Below are 9,612 nucleotides of genomic sequence, written 5' to 3' on the forward strand. Positions count from 1 at the left end.
CACAAGATTCCGCATTAGTAGCGGGAGCAATCAGAGTATTAGTAAAATCATTGTTATGGGTGTTGGAAAAGTCACGCGATTTCGTATTCTCTTCAGTCATCATGACAAACCAAGCAATCCAACACACAAGCACACGAAAAGCACGCGAAGAATACAAAAGGAAGAGGGGCGAAGAAAAGGAAAATCTTTTCAAAAATCATTTTAGAAGTGGGGGAGAGGAAAACGAGAGGCGAATGGCAAATAATGTAATGCAAGAGATGAGAGTTTATGACGGGTACTTGGTATGTCTTGACTTGGCCCAGATCTCACCGGCAACGGCGCCAGAAATTCTTCCTGCTACTTCTTGAGCTTGCGTTGGTTTTTCCGTTGAAGAGGAAAGGGTGATGCAGCAAAGTAGAGTAAGTATTTCCCTCAGTTTAGAGAACCAAGGTATCAATCTAGTAGGAGAAAACACATAAGTCACCGAATACCTGCACAAACAAACAACAACTTGCATCCAACGCGATAAAGGGGTTGTCAATCCCTTCACTATTACTTGGAAAGGTGATTTCTGACAGAGATAGATAAACGGTAAAGTACATATTTTTGGTATTTTCATTTATAGATCGAAAAGTAAGATATTGCAAAGGAAGTAAATCGGAAACTAATATGATGGAAAATAGAAGATTATATGATGGAAAATAGACCCGGGGGCCATAGGTTTCACTAGAGGCTTCTCTCAAGATAGAAAGTATTACGGTGGGTGAACAATTTACTGCCGAGTAATTGATAGAAAAGCGTAAAGTTATGGCGATATCTAAGGCAATGATCATGAATATAGGAATCATGTCCATGTCAAGTAGACCGAAACGATTCTGCATCTAGTACTATTACACCACACATCGACCGTCTCCTGCCTGCATCTAGAGTATTAAGTTCACGAAGAACAGAGTAACGCATTAAGTAAGATGACATGATGTAGAGGAATAAACTCAAGCCATATGATGTAAACCCCATCTTTTTATCCTTGATGGCAACAATACACTACGTGTCTTGCTGCCCCTACTGTCACTGGGAAAGGACACCGCAAGATTGAACCCAAAGCTAAGAGCTTCTCCCATTGCAAGAAAAACCAATCTAGTTGGCCAAACCAAATCGATAGTTCGAAGAGACTTGCAAAGATATCAAATCATGCACATAAGAATTCATAGGAGATTCAAATAATATTCATAGATAAGCTGATCATAAATCCATAGTTCATCGGATCTCGGCAAACACACCGCAAAAAAGTATTACATCGAATAGATCTCCAAGAACATCAAGGAGAACATGGTATTGATAATCAAAGAGAGAGAAGAAGCCATCTAGCTACTGGCTATGGACCCATAGGTCTGAGGTAAACTACTCACGCTTCATCAGAAGGGTAATGGTGTTGATGTAGAAGGCCTCCATGATCGAATCCCCCTCCGGCAGGACGCAAAAAGGCCCCTAGATGGGATCTCACGGGTACAGAAGGTTGCGGCGGTGGAAAAGTGTTTTCATGGCTCCCCTGGTTGTTTTTGGGATATATGGGAATATATAGGCGAAAGAAATAGGTCGGTGAAGTCACGAGGGGCCCACAAGGGTGGGGGCGTGCTCTACCTCCCAGGGTGCGCCCTCTGTCATTGTGGCTGCCTCGTGGCTTCCCTGACGTGCACTCCAAGTCGTCTGGATGTCTTCTGGTCCAAGAAAAATCGTCACAAAATTTTATTCCATTTGGACTCCATTTGGTATTCCTTTTTGCGAAACTGTAAAACAAGGAAAAAACATAAACTCGCACTGGGCTCTAGGTTAATAGCTTAATCATAGATTACATTATTTGCCATTTGCCTCTCGATTTCATCTCCCCCGTTTCACAAAAAATTGAAGTTTTATGCGCCCTCCTTTTTGTTTGCATTTCTCATGGGAATTCTAGTTACCATGAGTGTCTTTGGTATGGTAGAAACATATGATGGCCTAACTCCTAAAATTGGATGATCTGGCAATCTGGATGCTAAAACTTTTGTTCTAGGGCAAGAGAATGTTATAGGAAAAGAACGTATCCAAGAATTTTTAAATTGTGTCGGAAATTTAAGTCTTAATGATGTTCCTATACTTAAGAGGACTAAATCTTATGCGGAAGCTATTTCAGCGCTAGTTCTGGAACTTGAAAATAAATTTGTCCACACTCATCCTACCTTGCAAAGATTGTTTTTTGAGCTACCCGTTATAAAGAATCCTAAAGCTAAAAAGTTAGCCACCCTTATTCTTATGAATGAATTTGATTACATAATACAGTAAGCTAGGGGAATTTTTGATTTTTATGGTATGAATCATGAAAAACCGGTGATAGATGAGATTCTTTACAATAGTGATTATGCGCTAAGACATTTGCTTTGGGATAATCAAATATTTGATGAGAATCTTAAAAAGGAAGTCCCTGTTTTAGATGTAATCCAACAAGTTTTCAATGATGTTAATCAACACTATTCTTGGATTGTTGCCGGAAATCAAAAGGGTTATGATGATAAGCAACTTGATAGTGCTAAAGTCTCTATGGATAAGGTGTTCTATGTTGTTTTTGCAAAACCTCCTGACAAAGACACCGCTAAGGAAAAGGAAACTAAAGATGACAATACGTGAATCTTTGTATTAGTCCTAGCTAGAGGCATAAAACGATAGCGCTTTTGGGAGGCAACCCAATGAATAAAATTTGTTTTTGTCCTTTTCTTTCTGTTCTTGAGTGTTTTCACAATTATGCTACTATTATGATTGTGTTTTTATGTTTTAATTAGTGTTTGTGACAAGCAAAGCCTTTGGGATCATGTTGGGTGATAGTTGATTTGATCTTGCTGAAAAAAAGAAACTTTTCCGCCGAGCAAAATAATTCTCATTTTTTAACAGAAGTGCGATAAAATATTTATTCTTTTAGCAGAAGATTAATATACAAATTTCCCACATTGTCCTAATTTTTTAGAAGTTTTGGAGTTACATAAGTATTGAAAGTTTTCAGATTGCTACAGACTGTTTGGTTTTTGACAGATTCCATTTTCTTTGCGTTGTGTGCTTATTTCGATGAATATATGGTTTGTATTGGAGGGTATTATTGGGAAACGTAGTAATTTCAAAAAAATCCTACACACACATACAGGATCATGGTGATGCATAGCAACGAGAGGGGAGAGTGTGTCTACATACCCTCGTAGACCGTAAACGGAAGGTTTAGCACAACACGGTTGATGTAGTCGTACGTCTTCATGATCCGACTGATCCAAGTACCGAACGCATGGCACCTCCGAGTTTAGCACACGTTCAGCTCAATGAAGTCCCACGAACTCCGATCCAGCAGAGCTTCACGGGAGAGTTTCGTCAGCACGACAGCGTGATGACGGTGATGATGATGTTACTGACGCAGGGCTTCGCCTAAGAACCGCTTTGATATGATCGAGGTGGATTATGGTGGAGGGGGGCACCGCACACGGCTGGGACAGATGAACAGATCAACTTGTGTGACTAGAGGTGCCTCCCTGCCCCCGTATATAAAGGAGCAAGGGGGATGCCGGCCAGCCCTGTAGGGCGCGCTAGGAGGAGGAGTCCTACTCCCACTAGGAGTAGGACTCCTCCTTTTCCTAATAGGAGTATGAGAGGGGGAAGGAAAGGGAGAGGAGGAGAAGGAAAGAGGGGACCGCCCCCCATGCCCTAAAGCAATTCGGTTTGGGCCTTGGGGGGCGTGCCCCCACACTCCCCTGGCTGCCCTCTATTTCCACTAAGGTCCATGTAGGCCCATTAAGCCCCCCGGGGGGTTCCGGTAACCCCCGGTACTCCGGTATATGTCTGAAACCTTCCAGAACCTTTCCGGTGTCCGAACATAGTCGTCCAATATATCGATCTTTACATCTCGACCATTTCGAGACTCCTCATCATGTCTGTGATCATATCTGCGACTCCGAACTACCTTCGGTACATCAAAACACATAAACTCATAATACCGATCGTCACCGAATGTTAAGCGTGCGGACCCTATGGGTTCGAGAACTATGTAGACATGACCGAGACATGTCTTCGGTCAATAACCAATAGCGGAACCTGGATGTTCATATTGGATCCTACACATTCTACGAAGATCTTTATCGGTCAAACCGCATAACAACATACGTTGTTCCCTTTGTCATTGGTATGTTACTTGCCCGAGATTCAATCGTCGGTATCTCAATACCTAGTTCAATCTCGTTACCGGCAAATATCTTTACTCGTTTCTGTAATGCATCATCCTGCAACTAATGCATTAGTTGCATTGCTTGCAAGGCTTATAGTGATGTGCATTACCGAGAGGGCCCAGAGATACCTCTCCGACAATCGGAGTGACAAATCCTAATCTCGATCTATGCCAACTCAACAAGTACCATCGGAGACACATGTAGAGCACCTTTATAATCACCCAGTTACATTGTGACGTTTGGTAGTAGACAAAGTGTTCCTACGGTATTCGGGAGTTGCATAATCTCATAGTCAGAGGAACATGTATAAGTCATGAAGAAAACAGTAGAAACAAACTAAACGATCATTGTGCTAAGCTAACAGAATGGGTCAAGTCAATCACATAATTCTCTAATGATGTGATCCCGTTAATCAAATGACAACTCATGTCTATGGCTAGGAAACTTAACCATCTTTGATTCAACAAGCTAGTCAAGTAGAGGCATACTAGTGACACTTTGGTTGTCTATGTGTTCACACATGTACTAAGTTTCCGGTTAATACAATTCTAGCATGAATAATAAACATTTATCATGGTATAAGGAAATAAATAATAACTTTATTATTGCCTCTAGGGCATATTTCCTTCAGTCTCCCACTTGCACTAGAGTCAATAATCATGTTCACATCTTTATGTGATTAGTTCACATCTCCATGTGACTAATACCCAAAGGGTTTTGAGGGAGTCCTGGATTAGGGGGTGTCCGGATAGCCAGACTATACCTTCAGCCGGACTCCTGGACTATGAAGATACAAGATTGAAGACTTCGTCCTGTGTATGGAAGGGACTTTCCTTGGCGTGGAAGGCAAGCTTGGCGATACGGATATGTAGATCTCCTACCATTGTAACCGACTTTGTGTAACCCTAACCCTCTCCGGTGTCTATATAAACCAGAGGGTTTTAGTCCGTAGGATGACATACAGAACAACAATCATACCATAGGCTAGCTTCTAGGGTTTAGCCTCTCCGATCTCGTGGTAGATCTACTCTTGTACTACCCATATCATCAATATTAATCAAGCAGGACGTAGGGTTTTACCTCCATCAAGAGGGCCCGAACCTGGGTAAAACTTCGTGTCCCTTGCCTCCTATTACCATCCGGCCTAGACGCACAGTTCGGGACCCCCTACCCGAGATCCGCCGGTTTTGACACCGACATTGGTGCTTTCATTGAGAGTTCCTCTGTGTCGTCGCTGTTAGGCTTGATGGCTCCTACGATCATCAATAGCGATGCAGTCCAGGGTGAGACCTTCCTCCCCGGACAGATCTTCGTCTTCGGCGGCTTCGCACTGCAGGCCAATTCACTTGGCCATCTGGAGCAGATCGAAAGCTATGCCCCTGGCCGTCAGGTCAGATTTGGAAGTTTAAACTACACGGCTGACGTCCGCGGGGACTTGATCTTCGATGGATTCGAGCCACTGCCGAGCGCGCCGCACTGTCACGACGAGCATGATCTAGCTCTGCCGCCGAACAGTGCCCTAGAGGCCGCACCCGCATCGGCTCCGACCCTTAATTCGGAGCCAACTACGCCGATCGAGGATGGGTGGTTGGACGCCGCCTCGGGGGCTGCGATCCCAACGGCGATCGAGCCGAACACCAGCCCCACACTCCGCGAGACTCGTGACTCCAAGGAGCCGGACTCCTCTCTGGACTCCGAACCCTCCGCGCCCCTGCCGATCGAATCCGATTGGGCGCCGATCATGGAGTTTACTGCCACGGACATCTTTCAGCACTCGCCTTTCGGCGATATTTTGAAGACATTAAAGTCTCTCTCTTTATCAGGAGAGCCCTGGCCGGACTACGGTTAGCAAGGTTGGGATACGGACGATGAAGAAATTCAAAGCCCACCCACCACCCACTTTGTAGCCACTTTCGATGATTTAACCGACATGCTCGACTTTGACTCCGAAGACATCGACGGTATGGACGCCGATGCAGGAGACGATGAAGAACCAGTGCCTATTAGGCCCTAGAAAGCCACCTCGTCATATGACATATACATGGTGGACACCCCAAAAGAAGGAGATGGCGATGGAACAGCGGAGGATGACCCCTCCAAGAAACAGCCTAAGCGCCAGCGTCAGCGGCGCCGCTCAAAATCCCGCCAAAGCAAATACGGTGATTCCAGCACGGGAGATGATAATACTCTGGAGAGTGCCGAAGAAAACCACCTCCAGCAAGATTCAGCATAGGAGGATGAATAAGCCAGCCATCATGAGAGAGCGGCAGACAGAGAGGTCGAGGACGATAATTGTATGCCTCCCTCCAAAGACGAGGCAAGCCTCGACGACGACGAATTCGTCGTGCCAGAGGATCCCATCAAGCAAGAGCGTTTTCAACACAGGCTTATGGCCACGGCAAGAAGCCTCAAGAAAAAACAGCAACAGCTTAGAGCTGATCAAGATTTGCTAGTCGACAGATGGACTGAAGTCCTTGCGGCCGAAGAGCATAAACTCGAACGCCCCTCCAAGAGCTACCCAAAGCGCAGGTTGCTACCCCGATTAGAGGAGGAAGCACTTAAACCTACATCACTAGCACTTGATATGGCCGACCGTCCACCTCGTGGCCGCGACAGAGAGGCCTCTCGACCCTTATCGGTGTCAAAACTGGCGGATCCCGGGTAGGGGGTCCCGAACTGTGCGTCTAGGCCGGATGGTAACAAGAGGCAAGGGACACGAAGTTTTACCCAGGTTCGGGCCCTCTCGATGGAGGTAAAACCCTACGTCCTTCTTGATTAATATTGATGATATGGGTAGTACAAGAGTAGATCTACCACGAGATCAGAGAGGCTAAACCCTAGAAGCTAGCCTATGGTATGATTGTTGATGTGTATGTTGTCCTACGGACTAAAACTCCCCGGTTTATATAGACATCGGAGAGGGTTAGGGTTACATAGAGTCGGTTACAATGGTAGGAGATCTGAACATCCCTATCGCCAAGCTTGCCTTCCACGCCAAGGAAAGTCCCTTCTGGACACGGGACGGAGTCTTCAATCTTGCATCTTCATAGTCCAGGAGTCCAGCTGAAGGTATAGTTCGGCTATCCGAACACCCCCTAATCCAGGACTCCCTCAGTAGCCCCTGAACCAAGCTTCAATGACGACGAATCCGGCGCGCAGTTTGTCTTCGGCATTGCAAGGCGGGTTCCTCCTCCAAGTACTTCATAGAAGATTTTGAACACAAAGATAGTGTCCGGCTCTACAAAATAAGTTTCCACATATTGCCATAGAGAGAATAATATTTACACAAATCTAATCTGCTGACGTATTCCGTAGCGTGACACACCACGGCCAAGCCTTTATCCGAGTCGTTTCAGTATCCCACCTTAGCGCATTATGCGAGGCGGTTTCCTTGGCACGTCTTGTCAAAGCAGAGATCGTGTCCCCTTATTCCGGGATTCTCATCAATACGGGCGTGGGTAACCCAACCACGCCTTTGATTACGGCGCTTGGAGATAAGCGAGTTTTACCAGGCTGGTGGGGGCATGTAGTTGCGTCCACCCATATAAGGGGATAAGGATCCACCTTTTCACCCACGCCTTCTTCCTCCTTTGCCTATCCATTCTTGCGCACTCGAGCTCCAGCGCCCAAGTCCGCACTACCACCTCAACCTTCTCCAGTCATGTCCGGAGCGGGAGGCAAGTGGATGGTCTCCTCCGTCACGGAGGGACACATCAAAAAACTTCGGAAGGCCGGATATCTGGCTAGCGACATCGCGCACCGGCTTCCCGAAAAGGGGCAGCTCATCCCCACTCCTAGGCCCCATGAGAGGGTGGTATTCCTCCCCCATTTCCTCCGCGGACTGGGCTTCCCTCTGCATCCATTTGTCCGGGGGCTCCTGTTCTACTACGGCCTGGATTTCCATGATCTGGCCCCGAACTTCGTCCTCAACATCTCGGCGTTTATCGTCGTGTGCGAGGCGTTCCTCCGCATCCGCCCCCATTTCGGCCTATGGCTTAAGACTTTCAACGTCAAGCCAAAGGTGGTGCGCGGCAGCCAGGCGGAGTGCGGTGGTGCCATGGTTGGCAAGATGGCCAACGTCCTATGGCTCGAGGGCTCCTTTGTGGAGACCCTGAAGGGGTGGCAATCATGGTGGTTTTACGTCACCGAGCCGCGCGACGCCGAATGGGTCGCACCCCCTGAGTTTCGATCCGCCCCCCTACGTAGCTCACCTCCTGGAAGTAGACAGGCCTGTCTTGGGGTAAAAAAGGAGAGCTGACCGGACTCCAAACATGCATCCAAACCCTGGTGGACAAGAAGCTCAAGCTTGTCAACGTAGTCCAGGTTATGCTCATCCGCCTGATCCTCCCATGTCAACGACGGGCCTTCAACCTGTGGGAGTTCGACCCAGCGCAACATCGAACTCTAAACAGGCTCTTCGACACGACGTACAAAGATGCCTGGAGGATGCTTTTCAAGGGCGCCGAGGCTCCCACATCCGCTGCCGAGGATCGCGGATTCAGTACTCAGCATCACGCTCATGCGGTAAGCAGTCTTTGTCCTTTTACAGGGTATCAGTTTCTCATAGTTTGACTCTATGCGGGATCTAAGTTCCCTTATCTTTGATAGGATTGGGAGGTGACATCCGGACAGATCAACTGTCCGGCTCCTTTGCCCGAAGGCCCAGCGGACGCTCGCTTGGCGAAGCTGCTGGTTCCGGCGCCCTATGTGGTGCCGGAGAAGAAGGCCACGAAAAGGGCCACGGGGACTCGAAAGAGTGCCCGGCGCGAGGAGGTGTCGGATTCGTCATCCGACGGTACCGAACCGCTTTCCTCTCGTGAAGACAAGGAGGAAGAAGAAGAGACCTCTCCCCCTCCAGCGGGAGGAGAGAAGAAAAGGAAGGCCGCCCTCTCTGAGGAGGCCGGAGGGTCCAAGAAGGGGAAAACCCTTCCTCCGGACTAGTCCAACGACGCCGACGATGGCGAAGAGGAGTGGAAGCCCAGGGCCAAGCCCCTGGCAAAATCGTAAGTATCCGAATACCGGAGTAATTCATAGTATTCGTTTATTGCACAGCTTTCCCTTATGTCGAATATGCTTATGCAGCCCACCCAAAGACCGGCTCGACGTGTCGTCGAGCGGCTCACTGGACTCGTCGGATGTGAACTCGCTTCCGACGGCTTCCTCCCCCCGCCCTATGGACGACAACAAGGTGTTGTCCCAACAGGTTCCAAGCAGGGAGGAGGTGGTCCCGGAGGCGCCCAGGCGACCTCCCAGACTCCAGGAGTGAAGGGGATGAAACCCCCAGGGCTCCAAGTCTGGCTCTAGGCCGGACACCGCTCCGGAACCTTCAAGGGTTCCGGAGTCCGGCGGGGGACGTCCTTCCAAGAGGAGCAAGTCCACCGTGTCGGCGACCCCCGTC

The sequence above is a fragment of the Triticum urartu genome, chromosome 4A (assembly GCF_056163025.1).
Source record: "Triticum urartu cultivar PI428250 chromosome 4A, HENAU_Tu73, whole genome shotgun sequence".
Classification (NCBI taxonomy): domain Eukaryota; kingdom Viridiplantae; phylum Streptophyta; class Magnoliopsida; order Poales; family Poaceae; genus Triticum; species Triticum urartu.